This window comes from Patagioenas fasciata, chromosome W, assembly GCF_037038585.1.
Source record: "Patagioenas fasciata isolate bPatFas1 chromosome W, bPatFas1.hap1, whole genome shotgun sequence".
Lineage (NCBI taxonomy): Eukaryota > Metazoa > Chordata > Aves > Columbiformes > Columbidae > Patagioenas > Patagioenas fasciata.
In genome coordinates this window covers 6667510-6691682 of record NC_092559.1, presented here as the reverse complement: position 1 = coordinate 6691682, position 24173 = coordinate 6667510, and positions in this window count along the sequence as shown.

The following is a 24173-nucleotide window of genomic DNA, read 5'->3' as shown; positions in this document are numbered from 1 at the left end:
CTCAGGGCCCATTGTGACATCCTGGGCACCCCCCTTTGTCCCCCGAGACCATTGTAACACTGTGGGGACCCCCTTTGTCCCCAGGGCCCATTGAGACACTGTGGGGACCCCCCTTGTCCCCAGGGCGTATTGTTACGTCCCAGGACCCCCTTTGTCCCCAGGGCCCATTGAGACACTGTGGGGACCCCCCTTGTCCCCAGGGTCCATTGTGACGTCCCAGGACCCCCATTGGTCCCAGGACCCATCGTGACACCATGGAGACCACCCCTTGTCCTCAGGGCCTATTGTGAACATCCTGGGGAACCTCCATTGTCTCCAGAGCCCATTGTGAGATCCTGTGGAGCCCCTTATCCCCAGGTCTCATTGTGACGTCCCAGGACCCCCCATTGTCCCCAGGGCCCATTGTGGCATCCTGGGGAACTCCTTGTCCCCAGGACCCATTGTGGCACCGTGGGGACCTCCCTTTGTCCCCAGGGCTCATTGTGACATCCTGGGGACCCCCCTTTGTCTCCAGGACGCCTTGTGACACTGTGGGGACCTCATTAGTCCCCAGGGCCCATTGTGACATCCTAGGGACCTCCCTTTGTCCCCAGGGCTCATTGTGGCACCATGGGGACCCCCCCTTGTCACTGGGGACCCATTGTGACACCATGGAGACCCCCCCTTGTCCTCAGGGTCCATTGTGACATCCTGGGCACCCCCATAGTCCCCAGGGCCCATTGTGACATTCCAGGACCCCCCATTGTCCCCAGGGCCCATTGTGACATCCTGGGGATCCCTCCTTGTCCCCAGGGCCCATTGTGACGTCCCAGGACCCCCCCATTGTCCCCAGGGCCCATTGTGACATTCAGGGGACCCCCTTTGTCACTGGGGCCCATTGTGACATCCCAGGACCCCACATTGTCTCCAGGGCCCATTGTGACATCCTGGGGACCCCTCTTTGTCCTAAGGACCCATTGTGACGTCCCAGGACCCCGCATTGTCCCCAGAGCCCATTGTGACATCCTGGAGACCCCCATTGTCCCCAGGACCCATTGTGACGTCCCAGGACCCCCCATTGTCCCCAGGGTTCATTGTTAGATCCTGGGGACCCCCCTTGTCCCCAGGACCCATCGTGACACCATGGGGACCCTCCTTGTCACTGGGGACCCATTGTGACACCATGGGGACCCCTCCTTGTCCTCAGGGCCCATTGTGACATCCTGGGCATCCCCCTTTGTCCCCCGGGACCATTGTAACACCGTGGGGACCCCCTTTGTCCCCAGGGCCTATTGTTACGTTCCAGGACCCCCCATTGTCCCCAGGGCCCATTGTGACACCTTGGGGACCCCCTTGTCACTGGGGACCCATTGTGACACCATGGGGACCACCCCTTGTCCTCAGGGCCCATTGTGAACATCCTGGGGAACCTCCATTGTCCCCAGAGCCCATTGTGAGTTCCTGGGGACCCCCTTGTCCCCAGGTCCCATTGTGACATCCTGGGGAGCCTCTTTGTCCCCAGGGCCCATTGTGACATCCTGGGGACCCTTATTGTCCCCAGGGCCCATTGTGACATCCTGGGGACCTCCTTGTCCCCAGGACCCATCCTGGTAACGTGGGGACCTCCCTTGTCACTGGGGACCCTTTGTGACACCATGGGGACGTCCCATTGTCCTCAGGGCCCATTGTGACATTCAGGGGACCCCCCCTTGTCCCCAGGGCCCATTGTGACTTCCCAGGACCCCCCATTGTCCCTAGGGCCCTTTGTGACATCCTGGGGATCCCTCCTTGTCCCCAGGGCCCATAGTGACATCCTGGGGATCCCTCCTTGTCCCCAGGGCCCATTGTGACGTCCCAGGACCCCCCATTGTCCCCAGAGCCCATTGTGAGATTCAGGGGACCCTCTTTGTCACTGGGGCCCATTGTGACATCCCAGGACCCCACATTGTCCCCAGGGCCCATTGTGTCATTCAGGGGTCCCTTCCTTGTCCCCAGGACCCATTGTGATGTCCCAGGACCCCCCATTGTCCCCAGGGCCCATTGTGACATCCTGGGGAACCCTCTTTGTCCCCAGGGCCCATTGTGACATCCTGGGGACCCCCCCTTGTCACTGGGGCCCATTGTGACGTCCCAGGATCCCTCCTTGTCCCCAGGGCCCATTGTGACGTCTTAGGACCCCCCATTGTCCCCAGGGCCCATTGTGACATTCAGGGCACCCCCTTGTCCCCAGGGCCCATTGTGACATTCCGGGGACGCCTCTTTGTCCCCAGGGCACATTGTGACATCCTGGGGACCCCCCCTTGTCACTGGGGCCCATTGTGACGTCCCAGGATCCCCCATTGTCCCCAGGGCCCATTGTGACATTCAGGGCACCCCCTTGTCCCCAGGGCCCATTGTGACATTCCGGGGACGCCTCTTTGTCCCCAGGGCCCATTGTGACATCCTGGGGATCCCTCCTTGTCCCCAGGGCCCATTGTGACGTCCCAGGACCCCCCATTGTCCCCAGGACACATTGTGACATCGTGGGGACCCCACTTGTTCCCAGGACCCATTGTGACACTATGGGGTCCCCCCCTTGTTCCCAGGGCCCATTGTGACACCGTGGGTACCACCCTTGTCCGCAGGGCTCATTGAGACATCCCAGGACCCCCCTTTGTCCCCAGGGCCCATTGTGACATCCAGGGGACCCCCTTTGTCCGCAGGGCCCATTGTGACATCGAAGGACCCCCCTGGTCCCCAGGGCCCATTATGACATCCTGGGGATGCCCCCTTATCACTGGGGCCCATTGTGACGTCCCAGGACCCCCCATTGTCCCCAGGGCCCATTGTGACATCCTGGGGATCCCTGTTTGGCCCCAGGGCCAATTGTGACATCCCAGGACCCCCCATTGTCCCCAAGGCCCATTGTGACGTCCCAGGACCCCCCATTGTCTTCAGGACCCATTGTGACATTCAGGGGACCCCCTTTGTCACTGGGGCCCATTGTGACATCGCAGGACCCCCCCTGGTCCCCAGGGCCCATTGTGACATCCTGCGGACCCCTTTTGTCCCCACGGCCCATTGTGGCACCATGGGGACCCCCTTTGTCACTGGGGCCCATTGTGACATCCCAGGACCCCACTTTGTCCCCAGGGCTTATTGTGACACCATGGGGACCTCCCTTGTCCCCAGGGCCCATTGTGACATCCCGTGACCCCCCTTTGTCCCCAGTGCTATTGTGAAATCCTGGGGACCCCCTTTGTGCCCAGGGCCCATTGTGGCACCATGGGGAACCCCTTTGTCACTGGGGGCCATTGTGACATTCCAGGATTCCACTTTGTCCCCAGGGCTCGTTCTGACACCTTGGGGACTCCCATTGTCCCCAGGGCCCATTGTGAGTTCCTGGGGATCCCCCTTTGTCCCCAGGGTCCATTGTGACATCCTGGGCAACCCCATTGTCCCCAGGGCCCATTGTGACATCTGGGGGACCCCCTTGTCCCCAGGACCCATCGTGGCACCGTGGGGCCCTCCTTGTCACTTGGGCCCATTGTGACACCATGGGGACGCCCCCTTTGTCCCCAGTGCCCATTGTGACATCCTGGGGCCCCCCTTTGTCCCCAGGGCCCATTTTGCCATTCAGGGGACCCACCATTGTCCCCAGGGCCCATTGTGACATCCTGGGCAACCCCAATGTCCCCAGGGCCCATTGCGACATCTGGGGTACCCCCTTGTCCCCAGGACCCATCGTGGCACCGTGGGTGCCCTCCTTGTCACTTGGGCCCATTGTGACACCATGGGGACTCCCCCTTTGTCCCCAGTGCCCATTGTGACATCCTGCGGACCCCCCCTTTGTCCCCAGGGCCCATTTTGACATTCAGGACACCCACCATTGTCCCCAGGGCCCATTGTGACCTTCAAGGGACCCCCATTGTTCCCAGGGCCCATTGTGACGTCCTGGGGACCCCCTCTGTTCCCAGGGCTCACTGTGACTTTCAGGGGACCCCCCCCTTGTCCCCAGGGCTGATTGTGATGTCCTAGGGCCCCTCTTTGTCCCCAGGGCCCATTGTGACATCCTGGGGACCCCCCCTTGTCCCCAGGGCCCATTGTGACATCCTCGGCACCCCCTTGTCCCCAGGGCCCATTGTGACATTCAGGGGACCCCTCTTTGTCCCCAGGGCCCATTGTGACATCCTTGGGACCCCCTCTTGTCCCCAGGGCCCATTGTGACGTCCCAGGACCCCCCATTGTCCCCAGGGCCCATTGTGACATCCTGGGGATCCCTCCTTGTCCCCAGGGCCCATTGTGACGTCCCAGGACCCCAGATTGTCCCCAGGGCCCATTGTGACATCCTGTGGACCCCCTTTGTCTCCAGGGCCCATTGTGACGTCCCAGGACCCCCCATTGTCCCCAGGGTCCATTGTTACATCCTGGGGACCCCCTTGTCCCCAGGACCCATCGTGACACCATGGGGACCCTCCTTGTCACTGGGGACCCATTCCGACACCCTGGGGAGCCCCCCTTGTCCTCAGGGCCCATTGTGACATCCTGGGCATCCTCCTTTGTCCCCCGGGACCATTGTAACACCGTGGGGACCCCCTTTGTCCCCAGGGCCCATTGTGACACTGTGGGGACCCCCCTTGTCCCCAGGGCCTATTATTCCGTCCCGGGACCCCCATTGTCCCCAGGGCCCATTGTGACACCTTGGGGACCCCCCTTGTCACTGGGGACCCATTGTGACACCATGGGGACCACCCCTTGTCCTCAGGGCCTATTGTGAACATCCTGGGGAACCTCCATTGTCCCCAGAGCCCATTGTGAGATCCTGTGGAGCCCCTTGTCCCCAGGTCCCATTGTGACATCCTGGGGACCCCCTTTATCCCCAGGGCCCATTGTGACGTCCCAGGACCCCCCATTGTCCCCAGGGCCCATTGTGGCATCCTGGGGACCTCCTTGTCCCCAGGACCCATCGTGGCACCGTGGGGACCTCCCTTGTCACTGGGAACCCTTTGTGACACCATGGGGACCTCCCATTGTCCTCAGGGCCCATTGAGACATCCTGGGGACCCCCTTTGTCACTGGGGACCCATTGTGACATCCCAGGAACCCCATTGTGCCAAGAGCCCATTGTACCATCCTGGGGACCCCTCTTTTTCTCCAGGACGCATTGTGACACCGTGGGGACCTCATTAGTCCCCAGGGCCCATTGTGACATCGTAGGGACCTCCCTTTGTCCCCAGGGCTCATTGTGGCACCATGGGGACCCCCCCTTGTCACTGGGGACCCATTGTGACACCATGGAGACCCCCCCTTGTCCTCAGGGTCCATTGTGACATCCTGGGCACCCCCCATTGTCCCCAGGACCCATTGTGACATCCTGGCCACCCCCTTGCTCCCAGGGCCCATTTTAGCACCATGGGGACCGCCTTTGACCCCAGGGCCCCTTGTGGCACCATGGCAACCACTTTTGTTCCCAGGGCCCATTGTGACATTCAGGGGACCCCATTGTCCCCAGGGCCTATTGTGACAGCATGGGGACCTCTCCTTGTCACTGGGGACCCATTGTGACACCATGGGGACCCCCCCATGTCCTCAGGACTCATTCTCACATCCTGGGCACCCCCCATTGTCCCCAGGGCCCATTGTGACATCCCAGAACCTCCTATTGTCCCTAGGGCCCATTGTGACATCCTGGGGACCCCCATAGTCCCCAGTGCCCATTGTGACATTCCAGGACCCCCCATTGTCCCCAGGGCCCATTGTGACATCCTCGGCACGCCCTTGTCCCTAGGGCCCATTGTGACATTCAGGGGACCCCTCTTTGTCCCCAGGGCCCATTGTGACATCCTGGGGATCCCTCCTTGTCCTCAGGGCCCATTGTGACATCCTGGGGACCCCCCCTTGTCACTGGGGCCCATTGTGACGTCCCAGGACCCCACATTGTACCCAGGACCCATTGTGACATTCAGGGGACCCCCTTTGTCACTGGGGCCCATTGTGACATCTCAGGACCCCACATTGTCCCCAGGACCTATTGTGACATCCTGGGGACCCCACTTGTCCCCAGGACCCATTGTGACACTATGGGGACCACCCCTTGTGCCCAGGGCCCATTGTGACAATGTGGGTACCACCCTTGTCCGCAGGGCTCATTGTGACATTCCAGGACCCCCATTGTCCCCAGGGCCCATTGTGACATTCTAGGACCCCACTTTGTCCCCAGGGCCTATTGTGACACCATGGGGACCCCTCCTTGTCACTGGGGACCCATTATGACACCATGGGGAACCCCCTTGTCCTCAGGACTCATTCTCACATCCTGGGCACCCCCCATTGTCCCCAGGGCCCATTGTGACATCCTGGGGACCCTCATTGTCCCCAGGGCCCATTGTGACATCCCAGAACCTCCTATTGTCCCCAGGGCCCATTGTGACATCCTGGGGACCCCCATTGTCCCCAGGGCCCATTGTGACATTCCAGGACCCCCCATTGTCCCCAGGGCCCATTGTGACATCCACTGCACCCCCTTGTCCCCAGGGCCCATTGTGACATTCAGGGGACCCTCTTTGTCCCCAGGGCCCATTGTGACATCCTGGGGACCCCCCCTTGTCACTGGGGCCCATTGTGACGTCCCAGGACCCCCCGTTGTCCCCAGGGTTCATTGTGACGTCTTAGGACCCCCCATTGTCCCCAGGGCCCATTGTGACATCCTGGGGAACCCTCTTTGTCCCCAGAGCCCATTGTGACATCCTGGGGACCCCCCCTTGTCACTGGGGCCCATTGTGACGTCCCAGGATCCCTCCTTGTCCCCAGGGCCCATTGTGACGTCTTAGGACCCCCCATTGTCCCCAGGGCCCATTGTGACATTCAGGGCACCCCCTTGTCCCCAGGGCCCATTGTGACATTCCGGGGACGCCTCTTTGTCCCCAGGGAACATTGTGACATCCTGGGGACCCCCCCTTGTCACTGGGGCCCATTGTGACGTCCCAGGATCCCCCATTGTCCCCAGGGCCCATTGTGACATTCAGGGCACCCCCTTGTCCCCAGGGCCCATTGTGACATTCCGGGGACGCCTCTTTGTCCCCAGGGCCCATTGTGACATCCTGGGGATCCCTCCTTGTCCCCAGGGCCCATTGTGACGTCCCAGGACCCCCCATTGTCCCCAGGACACATTGTGACATCGTGGGGACCCCACTTGTCCCCAGGACCCATTGTGACACTATGGGGTCCCCCCCTTGTTCCCAGGGCCCATTGTGACACCGTGGGTACCACCCTTGTCCGCAGGGCTCATTGAGACATCCCAGGACCCCCCTTTGTCCCCAGGGCCCATTGTGACATCCAGGGGACCCCCTTTGTCCCCAGGGCCCATTGTGACATCGAAGGACCCCCCTGGTCCCCAGGGCCCATTATGACATCCTGGGGATGCCCCCTTATCACTGGGGCCCATTGTGACGTCCCAGGACCCCCCATTGTCCCCAGGGCCCATTGTGACATCCTGGGGATCCCTGTTTGGCCCCAGGGCCCATTGTGACATCCCAGGACCCCCCATTGTCCCCAAGGCCCATTGTGACGTCCCAGGACCCCCCATTGTCTTCAGGACCCATTGTGACATTCAGGGGACCCCCTTTGTCACTGGGGCCCATTGTGACATCGCAGGACCCCCCCTGGTCCCCAGGGCCCATTGTGACATCCTGCGGACCCCTTTTGTCCCCATGGCCCATTGTGGCACCATGGGGACCCCCTTTGTCACTGGGGCCCATTGTGACATCCCAGGACCCCACTTTGTCCCCAGGGCTTATTGTGACACCATGGGGACCTCCCTTGTCCCCAGGGCCCATTGTGACATCCCGTGACCCCCCTTTGTCCCCAGTGCTATTGTGAAATCCTGGGGACCCCCTTTGTGCCCAGGGCCCATTGTGGCACCATGGGGAACCCCTTTGTCACTGGGGGCCATTGTGACATTCCAGGATTCCACTTTGTCCCCAGGGCTCGTTCTGACACCTTGGGGACTCCCATTGTCCCCAGGGCCCATTGTGAGTTCCTGGGGATCCCCCTTTGTCCCCAGGGTCCATTGTGACATCCTGGGCAACCCCATTGTCCCCAGGACCCATTTTGACACCGTCGACACCCCCGTTTGTCCCCAGGGCCGATTGTGACATCCTGGGGACACTCCTTGTCCCCAGAGCCCATTGTGACATCCAGGGGACCCCCTTTCTCCCCAGGGCCCATTGTGACATCGCAGTACCCCCCCTGGTCCCCACGGCCCATTGTGGCACCATGGGGACCCCCTTTTGTCACTGGGGCCCTTTGTGACATCCCAGCACCCCACTTTGTCCCCAGGGCTTATTGTGACACCATGGGGACCTCCCTTGTCCCCAGGGCCCACTGTGACATCCCATGACCCCCATTTGTCCCCAGTGCTATTGTCAAATCCTGGGGACCCCCTTTGTCCGCAGGGGCCATTGTGGCACCATGGGGAACCCCTTTGTCACTGGGGCCCATTCTGACATCCCAGGACCCCACATTGTCCCCAGGACCCATTGTGACATCCTGGGGACCCCACTTGTCCCCAGGACCCATTGTGACACTATGGGGACCCCCCCTTGTTTCCAGGGCCCATTGTGACACCATCGACACCCCCCTTGTCCGCAGGGGTCATTGTGACATCCTGGGGACCCTCCTTGTCCCCAGAGCCCATTGTGACATCCAGGGGACCCCCTTTCTCCCCAGGGCCCATTGTGACATCGCAGGACCCCCCTGGTCCCCAGGGCCCATTGTGACATCCTGGGGATCCCCCTTTGTCCCCAGGGTCCATTGTGACATCCTGGGCAACCCCATTGTCCCCAGGGCCCATTGTGACATCTGGGGGACCCCCTTGTCCCCAGGACCCATCGTGGCACCGTGGGGACCCTCCTTGTCACTTGGGCCCGTTTTGACACCATGGGGACCTCCCCTTTGTCCCCAGTGCCCATTGTGACATCCTGCGGACCCCCTTTGTCCCCAGGGCCCATTTTGACATTCAGGGGACCCACCATTGTCCCCAGGGCCCATTGTGATCTTCAAGGGACCCCCATTGTTCCCAGGGCCCATTGTGACGTCCTGGGGAGCCCCCTCTGCTCCCAAGGCTCATTGTGACTTTCAGGGGATCCCCCCTTGTACCCAGGGCTGATTGTGACGTTGTAGGGCCCCTCTTTGTCCCCAGGGCCCATTGTGACATCCTGGGGAACCCCCTTGTTCCCCGGGCCCATTGTGATGTCCCGGGACCCCCCATTGTCCCCATGGCCCATTGTGACATCCTGGGGATCCCTCCTTGTCCCCAGGGCCCATTGTGACGTCCCAGGACCCCCCATTGTCCCCAGGGCCTATTGTGACATCCTCTGCACCCCCTTGTCCCCAGGGCCCATTGTGACATTCAGGGGACACCTCTTTGTCCCCAGGGCCCATTGTGACATCCTGGGGACCCCCTCTTGTCCCCAGGGCCCATTGTGACGTCCCAGGACCCCCCATTGTCCCCAGGGCCCATTGTGACATCCTGGGGATCCCTCCTTGTCCCCAGGGCCCATTGTGACGTCCCAGGACCCCCCCATTGTCCCCAGGGCCCATTGTGACATTCAGGGGACCCCCTTGTCCCCAGGGCCCATTGTGACATCCCAGGACCCCACATTGTCCCCAGGGCCAGGGCCCATTGTGACATCCTGGGGACCCCTCTTTGTCCTAAGGACCCATTGTGACGTCCCAGGACCCTGCATTGTCCCCAGACCCCATTGTGACATCCTGGAGACACCCTTTGTCCCCAGGACCCATTGTGACGTCCCAGGACCCCCCATTGTCCCCAGGGTTCATTCTTACATCCTGGGGACCCCCTTGTCCCCAGGACCCATCGTGACACCATGGGGACCCTCCTTGTCACTGGGGACCCATTGTGACACCATGGAGACCCCTCCTTGTCCTCAGGGCCCATTGTGACATCCTGGGCATCCCCCTTTGTCACCCGGGACCATTGTAACACCGTGGGGACCCCCTTTGTCCCTAGGGCCTATTGTTACGTCCCAGGACCCCCCATTGTTCCCAGGGCCCATTGTGACACCTTGGGGACCCCCTTGTCACTGGGGACCCATTGTGACACCATGGGGACCACCCCTTGTCTTCAGGGCCTATTGTGAACATCCTGGGGAACCTCATTGTCCCCAGAGCCCATTGTGACATCCTGGGGAGTCTCTTTGTCCCCAGGGCCCATTGTGACATCCTGGGGAGTCTCTTTGTCCCCAGGGCCCATTGTGACATTCTGGGGACCCCCTTTGTCCCCAGGGCCCATGGTGACATCCTGGGGACCTCCTTGTCCGCAGGACCCATCCTGGCACCGTGGGGACCTCCCTTGTCACTGGGGACCCTTTGTGACACCATGGGGACCTCCCATTGTCCTCAGGGCCCATTGAGACATCCTGGCGACCCCCTTTGTCACTGGGGACCCGTTGTGACATCCCAGGAACCCCATTGTCCCAAGGGCCCATTGTGACATCCTAGGGACCTCCCTTTGTCCCCAGGGCTCATTGTGGCACCATGGGGACCCCCTTTGTCACTGTGTCACATTGTGATATCCAAGAACCCCACTTTGTCCCCAAGGCCCATTTTGACATCCTGGGGACCCCCTTTCTCCCCAGGGCCCATTGTGACATTCAGGGGACCCCCCCCTTGTCCCCAGGGCCCATTGTGACTTCCCAGGACCCCCCATTGTCCCTAGAGCCCATTGTGACATCCTGGGGATCCCTCCTTGTCCCCAGGGCCCATTGTGACATCCTGGGAATCCCTCCGTGTCCCCAGGGCCCATTCTGACGTCCCAGGATCCCCCATTGTCCCCAGGGCCCATTGTGACATTCAGGGGACCCCCTTTGTCACTGGGGCCCATTGTGACATCCCAGGACCCCACATTGTCCTTAGGGTCCATTGTGACATTCAGGGGTCCCCCCCTTGTCCCCAGGACCCATTGTGATGTCCCAGGACCCCTCATTGTCCCCACGGCCCATTGTGACATCCTGGGGACCCCCCTTTGTCACTGGGGCTCATTGAGACATCGTGGGGACCAACTTTGTCCCCAGGGCCCATTGTGACGTCCCAGGACCTCCCGTTGTCCCCAGTGTCCATTGTGACATCCGAGGAGCCCACTTTGTCCCCAGGACCCATTTTGATATTGAGGGGACCCCCTTTGTCACTGGGGCCCATTGTGACATCCCAGGACCCCACATTGTCCCCAGGGCCCATTGTGACATCCTGGGGACCCCACTTGTCCCCAGGACCCATTGTGACACTATGGGGACCCCCCCTTGTCCCCAGGGCCCATTGTGACATCCTGGAGACCCCCATTGTCCCCAAGGCCCATTGTGACATTCCAGGACCCCCCATTGTCCCCAGGGCCCATTGTGACATCCTCTGCACCCCCTTGTCCCCAGGGCCCATTGTGACATTCAGGGGACCCCTCTTTGTCCCCAGGGCCCATTGTGACATCCTGGGGACCCCCCCTTGTCACTGGGGCCCATTGTGACGTCCCAGGACCCCCCATTGTCTCCAGGGCCCATTGTGACATTCAGGGGACCCCTCTTTGTCCCCAGGGGCCATTGTGACGTCTAACGACCCCCCATTGTCCCCAGGGCCCATTGTGACATCCTGGGGATCCCTCCTTGTCCTCAGGGCCCATTGTGACGTCCCAGGACCGCCCATTGTCCCCAGGGCCCATTGTGACATCCTGGGGATCCCTCCTTGTCCCCAGGGCCCATTGTGACGTCCCAGGACCCCCCATTGTCCCCAGGACCCATTGTGACATTCAGGGGACCCCCTTTGTCACTGGGGCCCATTGTGATACCATGGAGACCCCCGCTTGTCCTCAGGGTCCATTGTGACATCCTGGGCACCCCCCATTTTCCCCAGGACCCATTGTGACATCCTGGCCACCCCCTTGCTCCCAGGGCCCGTTGTGGCACCATGGGGATACCCCCTTTGTCCCCAGGGCCCATTGTGACATCCCAGGACCCCCCTTTGTCCCCAGGGCCATTGTGAAATCCTGGGGACCCCTTTTGTCCCCAGGGCCCATTGTGGCACCATGGGGAACCCCTTTGTCACTGGGGGCCATTGTGACATTCCAGGACCCCACTTTGTCCCCAGGGCTTATTGTGACATCTGGGGGACGCCCTTCTCCCCAGGACCCATCGTGGCACCGTGGGGACCCTCCTTGTCACTTGGGCCCATTGTGACACCATGGGGACCCACCCTTTGTCCCCAGTGCCCATTGTGACATCCTGCGGACCCCCCGTTGTCCCCAGGGCCCATTGTGACATTCAGGGGACCCACCATTGTCCTCAGGGCCCATTGTGACGTCCCAGGACCCCCCATTGTCCCCAGGGCCCATTGTGACATCCTCAGCACCCCCTTGTCCCCAGGGCCCATTGTGACATTCAGGGGACCCCTCTTTTTCCCCAGGGCCCATTGTGACATACTGGGGACCCCCCCTTGTCCCCAGGGCCCATTGTGACGTCCCAGAACCCGCCTTTGTCCCCAGGGCCCATTGTGACATCCTGGGGATCCCTGCTTGTCCCCAGGGCCCATTGGGACGTCCCAGGACCCGCTATTGTCCCCAGGGCCCATTGTGACATCCTGGGGATCCCTCCTTGTCCCCAGGGCCCATTGGGACGTCCCAGGACCCCCATTGTCCCCAGGGCCCATTGTGACATTCAGGGGCCCCCGTTTGTCATGGGAGCCCATTGTGACATCCCAGGACCCCACATTGTCCCCAGGGCCCTTGTGACATCCTGGGGACCCCACTTGTCCCCAGGACCCATTGTGACACTATAGGGACCCACCCTTGTGCCCAGTGACCATTGTGACACCGTGGGTACCACCCTTGTCCGCACGGCCCATTGTGACACCCTAGGGACACCCTCTTGTCTCCAGGGCCCATTGTGACATCCTGGGAATCCCTCCTTGTCCCCAGGGCCCATTTTGACATCCTGGACACCCCCCATTGTCCCCAGGGCCCATTGTGACATCCACTGCACCCTCTTGTCCCCAGGACCCATTGTGACATTCAGGGGACCCCTCTTTGTCCCCAGGGCCCATTGTGACACCCTGGGGACCCCCCCTTATCCCCAGGGCCCATTGTGACGTCCCAGGACCCCCCATTGTCCCCAGGACCCATTGTGACATTCAGGGGACCCCCTTTGTCACTGGGGCCCATTGTGAAATCCCAGGACCCCACATTGTCCCCAGGGCCCATTCTGACATCCTGGGGACCCCACTTGTCCCCAGGACCCACTGTGACACTATGGGGACCCCGCCTTAGTGCCCAGAGCCTATTGTGACACCGTGGCTACCACCCTTTTCCGCAGGGCTCATTGTGACATCCCAGGATCCCCCATTGTCACCAGGGCCCATTGTGACATTCTAGGACCCCACTTTGTCCCCAGGTCCTATTGTGACACCATGGGGACCCCTCCTTGTCACTGGGGACCCATTGTGACACTATGGGGACCCCCCCTTGTCCTCAGGACTCATTCTCACATCCTGGGCACCCCCCATTGTCCCCAGGGCCCATTGTGACATCCTGGGGACCTCCATTGTCCCCAGGGCCCATTGTGACATTCCAGGACCCCCCATTGTCCCCAGGGCCCATTGTGACATCCTCGGCACCCCCTTGTCCCCAGGGCCCATTGTGACATTCAGGGGACCCCCTTTGTCACTGGGGCCCATTGTGAAATCCCAGGACCCCACATTGTCCCCAGGGCCCATTCTGACATCCTGGGGACCCCACTTGTCCCCAGGACCCACTGTGACACTATGGGGACCCCGCCTTAGTGCCCAGAGCCTATTGTGACACCGTGGCTACCACCCTTTTCCGCAGGGCTCATTGTGACATCCCAGGATCCCCCATTGTCACCAGGGCCCATTGTGACATTCTAGGACCCCACTTTGTCCCCAGGTCCTATTGTGACACCATGGGGACCCCTCCTTGTCACTGGGGACCCATTGTGACACTATGGGGACCCCCCCTTGTCCTCAGGACTCATTCTCACATCCTGGGCACCCCCCATTGTCCCCAGGGCCCATTGTGACATCCTGGGGACCTCCATTGTCCCCAGGGCCCATTGTGACATTCCAGGACCCCCCATTGTCCCCAGGGCCCATTGTGACATCCTCGGCACCCCCTTGTCCCCAGGGCCCATTGTGACATCCTGGCCACCCCCCCTTGTCCCCAGGGCCCATTGTGACATTCAGGGGACCCCTCTTTGTCCCCAGGGCCCATTGTGACATCCTGGGGACCCCCCCTTATCCCCAGGGCCCATTGTGACATCCCAGGACCCCCCATTGTCCCCAGGACCCATTGTGACATTCAGGGGGATCCCCTTTGTCTCTGGGGCCCATTGTGACATCCCAGGACCCCACATTGTCCCCAGGGCCCATTGTGACATCCTGGGGACCCCACTTGTCCCCAGGACCCATTGTGACACTATGGGGACCCCCCCTTGTGCCCAGGGCCCATTGTGGCACTGTGGGTACCACCCTTGTCCGCAGGGCTCATTGTGACATCCCAGGACCCCCCATTGTCCCCAGGGCCCATTGTGACATTCAGGGGACCCCCCTTTGTCGCCAGTGCCCATTCTGATACCGTGGGGACCCCGTTTGGCCCCAGGGCCCATTGTGACATCCTGGGGACCCTCCTTGTCTCCAGAGCCCATTGTGACATCCAGGGGACCCCCTTTGTCCCCAGGGCCCATTGTGCCACCATAGGGACCCACTTTGTCACTAGGGCCCATTGTGACATCCCAGGACCCCCCCTGGTCCCCAGGGCCCATTGTGATATCTGGGGGACCCCCTTGTTCCCAGGGCCCATTGTGACATCCTGGAGACCCCGCCTTGTCCCCAGGGCCCATTGTGACGTCCCAGGACCCCCCATTGTCTCCAGGGCCCATTGTGACATCCTGGGGATCCCTCCTTGTCCCCAGGGCCCATTGTGACATCCGGCGGACCCCCCTTTGTCCCTAGGGCCCATTGTGACATCCTGGGGACCCGTTTCTCCCCACGGCGTATAGTGGCACCATGGGGACTCCCCCTTGTCACTGGGGGCCCATTGTGACACCATGGAGACCCCCGCTTATCCTCAGGATCCATTGTGACATCCTGGGCACCCCCCATTTTCCCCAGGACCCATTGTGACATCCTGGGGATCCCTTCTTGTCCCCAGGGCCCATTGTGACGTCCCAGGACCCCCCATTGTCCCCAGGACCCATTGTGACATTCAGGGGGCCCCTTTGTCACTGGGGCCCATTGTGACATCCCAGGACCCCACATTGTCCCCAGGACACATTGTCACATCCTGGGGACCCCACTTGTCCCCAGGACCCATTGTGACACTATGGGGACCCCCCCTTGTGCCCAGGGCCCATTGTGACACCGTGGGTACCACCCTTGTCCGCAGGGCTCATTGTGACATCCCAGGACCCCCCTTTGTCCCCAGGGCCCATTCTGATACCGTGGGGATCCCCTTTGTCCCCAGAGTCCATTGTGACATCCAGGGGACCCCCTTTGTCTCCAGGGCCCATTGTGACATCGCAGGACCCCCCTGGGCCCCAGGGCGCATTTTGACATCCTGGGGATGCCCCCTTGTCAACGGGGCCCATTTTGACGTCCCAGGACCCCCCATTGTGTCCAGGGCCCATTGTGACATCCTGGGGATCCCTGCTTGGCCCCAGGGCCCATTGTGACGTCTTAGGACCCCCCGTTGTCCCCAGGGCCCATTGTGACATCCTGGGGACCCCCCCTTGTCCCCAGGGCCCATTGTGACATCCTGGGGATCCCTCCTTGTCCCCAGGGCCCATTGTGACGTCCCAGGACCCCCCACTGTCCTCAGGACCCATTGTAACATTCAGGGGACCCCCTTTGTCACTGGGGCCCATTGTGACATCCCAGGACCCCACATTGTCCCCAGGGCCCATTGTGACATCCTGGGGACCCCATTTTCCCCAGGACCCATTGTGACACTATGGGTACCCCCCCTTGTCCCCAGGGCCAATTGTGACGTCCCAGGACCCCCCATTGTGACATCCAGGGCCCATTGTGATGTCCTTGGGAGCCCCCTCTCTTCCCAGGGCTCATTGTGACTCTCAGGGGACCCCACCTTGTCCCCAGGACTGATTGTGACGTCCTAGGGCCCGTCTGTGTCCCCAGGGCCCATTGTGACGTCCCAGGACCCCCATTGTCCCCAGGGCCCATTGTGACATCCTCGGCACCCCCTTGTCCCCAGGGCCCATTGTGACATTCAGGGGACCCCTCTTTGTCCCCAGGGCCCATTGTGACATCCTGGGGACCCCCTCTTGTCCCCAGGACCCATTGTGACACTATGGGGACCCCCCCTTGTGCCCAGGGCCCATTGTGGCACCGTGGGTATCACCCTTGTCTGCAGGGCCCATTGTGACATCCTGGGCATCCCCCTTTGTCACCCGGGACCATTGTAACACCGTGGGGACCCCCTTTGTCCCTAGGGCCTATTGTTACGTCCCAGGACCCCCCATTGTTCCCAGGGCCCATTGTGACACCTTGGGGACCCCCTTGTCACTGGGGACCCATTGTGACACCATGGGGACCACCCCTTGTCCTCAGGGCCTATTGTGAACATCCTGGGGAACCTCCATTGTCCCCAGAGCCCATTGTGACATCCTGGGGAGTCTCTTTGTCCCCAGGGCCCATTGTGACATCCTGGGGACCCCCTTTGTCCCCAGGTCCCATGGTGACATCCTGGGGACCTCCTTGTCCGCAGGACCCATCCTGGCACCGTGGGGACCTCCCTTGTCACTGGGGACCCTTTGTGACACCATGGGGACCTCCCATTGTCCTCAGGGCCCATTGAGACATCCTGGCGACCCCCTTTGTCACTGGGGACCCGTTGTGAGATCCCAGGAACCCCATTGTCCCAAGGGCCCATTGTGACATCCTAGGGATCCCTCCTTGTCCCCAGGGCCCATTGTGACATCCGGCGGACCCCCCTTTGTCCCTAGGGCCCATTGTGACATCCTGGGGACCCGTTTCTCCCCAGGGCGTATAGTGGCACCATGGGGACTCCCCCTTGTCACTGGGGGCCCATTGTGACACCATGGAGACCCCCGCTTATCCTCAGGGTCCATTGTGACATCCTGGGCACCCCCCATTTTCCCCAGGACCCATTGTGACATCCTGGCCACCCCCTTGCTCCCAGGGCCCATTGTAGCACCATGGGGACACCCCCTTGTCCCCAGGGCCCATTGTGACATCCCAGGACCCCCCTTTGTCCCCAGGACCCATTGTAGCACCATGGGGACCCCTTTTGTCCCCAGGGCCCATTGTGACATTCTAGGACCCCACTTTGTCCCCAGGGCCTATTGTGACACCATGGGGACCCCTCCTTGTCCTCAGGACTCATTCTCACATCCTGGGTACCCCCATTGTCCCCAGGGCCCATTGTGACATCGTGGGGACCCCACTTGTCCCCAGGACCCATTGTGACACTATGGGGAACCCCCTTGTCCCCAGGGCCCATTGTGACATTCAGGGGACCCCACATTGTCCCCAGGGCCCATTGTGACATCCTGGGGACCCCACTTGTCCCCAGGACCCATGGTGGCACTATGGGGACCCCCCCTTGTGCCCAAGGCCCATTGTGAAACCGTGGGTACCACCCTTGTCTGCAGGGCTCATTGTGACATCCCAGGACCCCCCATTGTCCCCAGGGCCCATTGTGACATTCAGGGGACCCCCCTTTGTCCCCAGGGCCCATTCTGATACCGTGGGACCCCCTTTGTCCCCAGGGCCCATTGTGACATGCTGGGGACGCTCTTTGTCCCCAGGGCCCATTGTGACATCCTGGGGACCCTCCTTGTCCCCAGAGCCCATTGTGACATCCAGGGGACCCCCTTTGTCCCCAGGGCCCATTGTGGCACCAAGGGACCCCCTTTGTCACTGGGGCCCATTGTGACATCCCAGGACCCCCCCTAGTCCCCAGGGCCCATTGTGACATCCTGGGGACCCTCCTTGTCCCCAGAGCCCATTGTGACATCCAGGGGACCCCCTTTGTCCCCAGGGCCCATTGTGGCATCATAGGGACCCCCTTTGTCACTGGGGACCATTGTGACATCCCAGGACCCCCCCTGGTCCCCAGGCCCCATTGTGACATCCTGGGGACCCCCTTTCTCCAAGACTTCATTGTGACATCCTGGGGACCCCCCTTGTCCTCAGGGTCCATTGTGACAGCCCAGGACCTTACATTGTCCCCAGGGCCCATTGTGATATCTGGGGGAACCCCTTGTTCCCAAGGCCCATTGTGACATCCTGGGGACCCACCCTTGTCCCCAGGGCCCATTTTGACATCCCAGGACCCCCCATTGTCCCCAGGGCCCATTGTGACATCCTCGGCACCCCCTTGTCCCCAGGGCCCATTGTGACATCCTGGGGACCCCCCTTGTCCCCAGGGCCCATTGTGACGTCCCAGGACCCCCCGTTGTCCCCAGGGCCCATTGTGACATTCAGGGGACCCCTCTTTGTCCCAAGGGCCCATTGTGACATCCTGGGGATCCCTCCTTGTCCCCAGGGCCCATTGTGACGTCCCAGGACCCCCCATTGTCCCCAGGACCTATTGTGACATTCAGGGGACCCCCTTTGTCACTGGGGCCCATTGTGACACCATGGAGACCCCCGCTTGTCCTCAGGGTCCATTGTGACAATCTTGGGCACCCCCCATTTTCCCCAGGACCCATTGTGACATCCTGGCCACCCCCTTGCTCCCAGGGCCCATTGTGGCACCATGGGGACACCCCCTTGTCCCCAGGGCCCATTGTGACATCCCAGGACCCCCCTTTGTCCCCAGGACCCATTGTACCACCATGGGGACCCCTTTTGTCCCCAGGGCCCATTGTGACATTCTAGGACTCCACTTTGTCTCCAGGGCCTATTGTGACACCATGGGGACCCCTCCTTGTCCTCAGGACTCATTCTCACATCCTGGGCACCCACCTATGTCCCCAGGGCCCATTGTGACATCCTGGGGACCCTCATTGTCCTCAGGGTCCATTGTGACATCCTGGGCACCCCCCATTTTCCCCAGGACCCATTGTAACATCCTGGCCACCCCCTTGCTCCCAGGGCCCGTTGTGGCACCATGGGGACACCCCCTTTGACCCCAGGGCCCATTGTGGCACCATGGCAAGCCCTTTTGTCCCCAGGGCCCATTGTGACATTCCTGGACCCCACTTTGTCCCCAGGGCCTATTGTGATACCATGGGGACACCTCCTTGTCACTGGGGACCTATTGTGACACCATGGGGACCCCCCCTTGTCCTCAGGACTCATTCTCACATCCTGGACACCCCCCATTGTCCCCAGGGCCCATTGTGACATCCACTGCACCCCCTTGTCCCCAGGGCCCATTGTGACATTCAGGGGACCCCTCTTTGTCCCCAGGGCCCATTGTGACATGCTGGGGACGCTCTTTGTCCCCAGGGCCCATTGTGCCATCCTGGGGACCCTCCTTGTCCCCAGAGCCCATTGTGACATCCAGGGGACCCCCTTTGTCCCCAGGGCCCATTGTGGCACCATGAGGACCCTCTTTGTCACTGGGCCCCATTGTGACATCCCAGGACCCCCCTTTGTCCCCAGGGCCCATTGTGACATCCCAGGACCCCACTTTGTCCCCAGGGCTTATTGTGACACCATGGGGATCTCCCTTGTCCCCAGGGCCCATTGTGACATCCCATGACCCCCCTTTGTCCCCAGTGCTATTGTGAAATCCTGGGGACCCCTTATGTCCCCAGGGCCCATTATGACACCATGGGGAACCCCTTTGTCACTGGGGGCCATTGTGACATTCCAGGATTCCACTTTGTCCCCAGGGCTCGTTCTGACACCTTGGGGACTCCCATTGTACCCAGGGCCCATTGTGACATCCTGGGGACCCCCCCTTGTCACTGGGGCCCATTGTGACGTCCCAGGACCCCCCATTGTCCCCAGGGCCCATTGTGACATCCTGGGGATCCCTCCTTGTCCCCAGGGCCCACTGTGACGTCATAGGACCCCCCATTGTCCCCAGGGCCCATTGTGACATTCAGGGCACCCCCTTGTCCCCAAGGCCCATTGTGACATTCAGGGGACCTCTCTTTGTACCCAGGGCACACTGTGACAACCTGGGGACCCCCCCTTGTCACTGGGGCCCATTGTGACGTCCCAGGATCCCCCATTGTCCCCAGGGCCCATTGTGACATCCTGGGGATCCCTTCTTGTCCCCAGGGCCCATTGTGACGTCCCAGGACCCCCCATTGTCCCCAGGACCCATTGTGACATTCAGGGGGCCCCTTTGTCACTGGGGCCCATTGTGACATCCCAGGACCCCACATTGTCCCCAGGACACATTGTCACATCCTGGGGACCCTACTTGTCCCCAGGACCCATTGTGACACTATGGGGACCCCCCCTTGTGCCCAGGGCCCATTGTGACACTGTGGGTACCACCCTTGTCCGCAGGGCTCATTGTGACATCCCAGGACCCCCCTTTGTCCCCAGGGCCCATTCTGATACCGTGGGGATCCCCTTTGTCCCCAGAGTCCATTGTGACATCCAGGGGACCCCTTTGTCTCCAGGGCCCATTGTGACATCGCAGGACCCCCCTGGGCCCCAGGACGCATTTTGACATCCTGGGGATGCCCCCTTGTCAACGGGGCCCATTGTGACGTCCCAGGACCCCCCATTGTGTCCAGGGCCCATTGTGACATCCTGGGGATCCCTGCTTGGCCCCAGGGCCCATTGTGACGTCTTAGGACCCCCCCTTGTCCCCAGGGCCCATTGTGACATCCTGGGGATCCCTCCTTGTCCCCAGGGCCCATTGTGACGTCCCAGGACCCCCCACTGTCCTCAGGACCCATTGTAACATTCAGGGGACCCCCTTTGTCACTGGGGCCCATTGTGACATCCCAGGACCCCACATTGTCCCCAGGGCCCATTGTGACATCCTGGGGACCCCATTTTCCCCAGGACCCATTGTGACACTATGGGTACCCCCCCTTGTCCCGAGGGCCAATTGTGACGTCCCAGGACCCCCCATTGTGACATCCAGGGCCCATTGTGATGTCCTTGGGAGCCCCCTCTCTTCCCAGGGCTCATTGTGACTCTCAGGGGACCCCACCTTGTCCCCAGGACTGATTGTGACGTCCTAGGGCCCGTCTGTGTCCCCAGGGCCCATTGTGACGTCCCAGGACCCCCATTGTCCCCAGGGCCCATTGTGACATCCTCGGCACCCCCTTGTCCCCAGGGCCCATTGTGACATTCAGGGGACCCCTCTTTGTCCCCAGGGCCCATTGTGACATCCTGGGGACCCCCTCTTGTCCCCAGGACCCATTGTGACACTATGGGGACCCCCCCTTGTGCCCAGGGCCCATTGTGGCACCGTGGGTACCACCCTTGTCTGCAGGGCCCATTGTGACATCCTGGGCATCCCCCTTTGTCACCCGGGACCATTGTAACACCGTGGGGATCCCCTTTGTCCTTAGGGCCCATTCTGATACCGTGGGGACCCCCTTTGTCCCCAGGGCCCATTGTGACATCCTGGGGACGCTCTTTGTCCCCAGGGCCCATTGTGACATCCTGGGGACCCTCCTTGTCCCCCGAGCCCATTGTGACATCCAGGGGACCCCCTTTGTCCCCAGGGCCCATTGTGGCACCATAGGGACCCCCTTTGTTACTGGGGCCCATTGTGACATCCCAGGATACCCCCTGGTCCCCAGGCCCCATTGTGACATCCTGGGGACGCCCTTTGTCCCAAGACTTCATTGTGACATCCTGAGGACCCCCCTTGTCCTCAGGGTCCATTGTGACAGCCCAGGACCTTACATTGTCCCCAGGGCCCATTGTGATATCTGGGGGACCCCCTTGTTCCCAAGGCCCATTGTGACATCCTGGGGACCCACCCTTGTCCCCAGGGCCCATTGTGACATCCCAGGACCCCCCATTGTCCCCAGGGCCCACTGTGACATCCTCGGCACCCCTTTGTCCCCAGGGCCCATTGTGACATCCTGGGGACCCCCCCTTGTCCCCAGGGCCCATTGTGACGTCCCAGGACCCCCCATTGTCCCAAGGGCCCATTGTGACATCCTGGGGATCCCTCCTTGTCCCCAGGGCCCATTGTGATGTCCCAGGACCCCCCATTGTCCCCAGGGCCCATTGTGACATCCTCTGCACCCCCTTGTCCCCAGGGCCCATTGTGACATTCAGGGGACCCCTCTTTGTCCCCAGGGCCCATTGTGACATTCAGGGGATCCCTCCTTGTCCCCAGGGCCCATTGTGACGTCCCAGGACCTCCCATTGTCCCCAGGACCTATTGTGACATTCAGGGGACCCCCTTTGTCACTGAGGCCCATTGTGACATCATGGAGACCCCCGCTTGTCCTCAGGGTCCATTGTGACATCCTGGGCACCCCCCATTTTCCCCAGGACCCATTGTGACATCCTGGCCACCCCCTTGCTCCCAGGGCCCGTTGTGGCACCATGGGGACCCCCTTTGTCCCCAGGGCCCATTGTGACATCCCAGGACCCCCCTTTGTCCCCAGGGCCCATTGTAGCACCATGGGGACCCCCTTTGACCCCAGGGCCCATTGTGGCACCATGGCAACCCCTTTTGTCCCCAGGGCCCATTGTGACATTCTTGGACTCCACTTTGTCCCCAGGGCCTATTGTGACACCATGGGGACCCCTCCTTGTCACTGGGGACCCATTGTGACACCATGGGGACCCCCCCTTGTCCTCAGGACTCATTCTGACATCCTGGACACCCCCCATTGTCCCCAGGGCCCATTGTGACATCCACTGCACCCCCTTGTCCCCAGGGCCCATTGTGACATTCAGGGGACCCCTCTTTGTCCCCAGGGCCCATTGTGACATCCTGGGGACCCCCCCTTGTCCCCAGGGCCCATTGTGACGTCCCAGGACCCCCCATTGTCCCCAGGGCCCATTGTGACATCCTGGGGATCCCTCCTTGTCCTCAGGGCCCATTGTGATGTCCCAGGACCCCCCATTGTCCCCAGGGCCCATTGTGACATCCTGGGGACCCCCCCTTGTCCCCAGGGCCCATTGTGACATTCAGGGGACCCCTCTTTGTCCCCAGGGCCCATTGTGACGTCCTGGGGACCCCACCTTGTCCCCAGGGCCCATTGTGACGTCCCAGGACCCCCCATTGTCCCCAGGGCCCATTGTGACATTCAGGGGACCCCCCTTTGTCCCCAGGGCCCATTCTGATACCGTGGGGACCCCCTTTGTCCCCAGGGCCCATTGTGACATGCTGGGGACGCTCTTTGTCCCCAGGGCCCATTGTGACATCCTGGGGACCCCCTTTGTCCCCAGGGCCCATTGTGGCACCATAGGGACCCCCTTTGTCACTAGGGCCCATTGTGACATCCCAGGACCCCCCCTAGTCCCCAGGGCCCATTTTGACATCCTGGGGACGCTCTTTGTCCCCAGGGCCCATTGTGACATCCTGGGGACCCTCCTTGTCCCCAGAGCCCATTGTGACATCCAGGGGACCCCCTTTGTCCCCAGGGCCCATTGTGGCACCATAGGGACCCCCTTTGTCACTGGGGCCCATTGTGACATCCCAGGACACCCCCTGGTCCCCAGGCCCCATTGTGACATCCTGGGGACGCCCTTTGTCCCAAGACTTCATTGTGACATCCTGAGGACCCCCCTTGTCCTCAGGGTCCATTGTGACAGCCCAGGACCTTACATTGTCCCCAGGGCCCATTGTGATATCTGGGGGACCCCCTTGTTCCCAAGGCCCATTGTGACATCCTGGGGACCCACCCTTGTCCCCAGGGCCCATTGTGACATCCCAGGACCCCCCATTGTCCCCAGGGCCCACTGTGACATCCTCGGAACCCCTTTGTCCCCAGGGCCCATTGTGACATCCTGGGGACCCCCCCTTGTCCCCAGGGCCCATTGTGACGTCCCAGGACCCCCCATTGTCCCCAGGGCCCATTGTGACATCCTGGGGATCCCTCCTTGTTCTCAGGGCCCATTGTGATGTCCTAGGACCCCCCATTGTCCCCAGGGCCCATTGTGACATCCTGGGGACCCCCCCTTGTCCCCAGGGCCCATTGTGACATTCAGGGGACCCCTCTTTGTCCCCAGGGCCCATTGTGACATCCTGGGGACCCCACCTTGTCCCC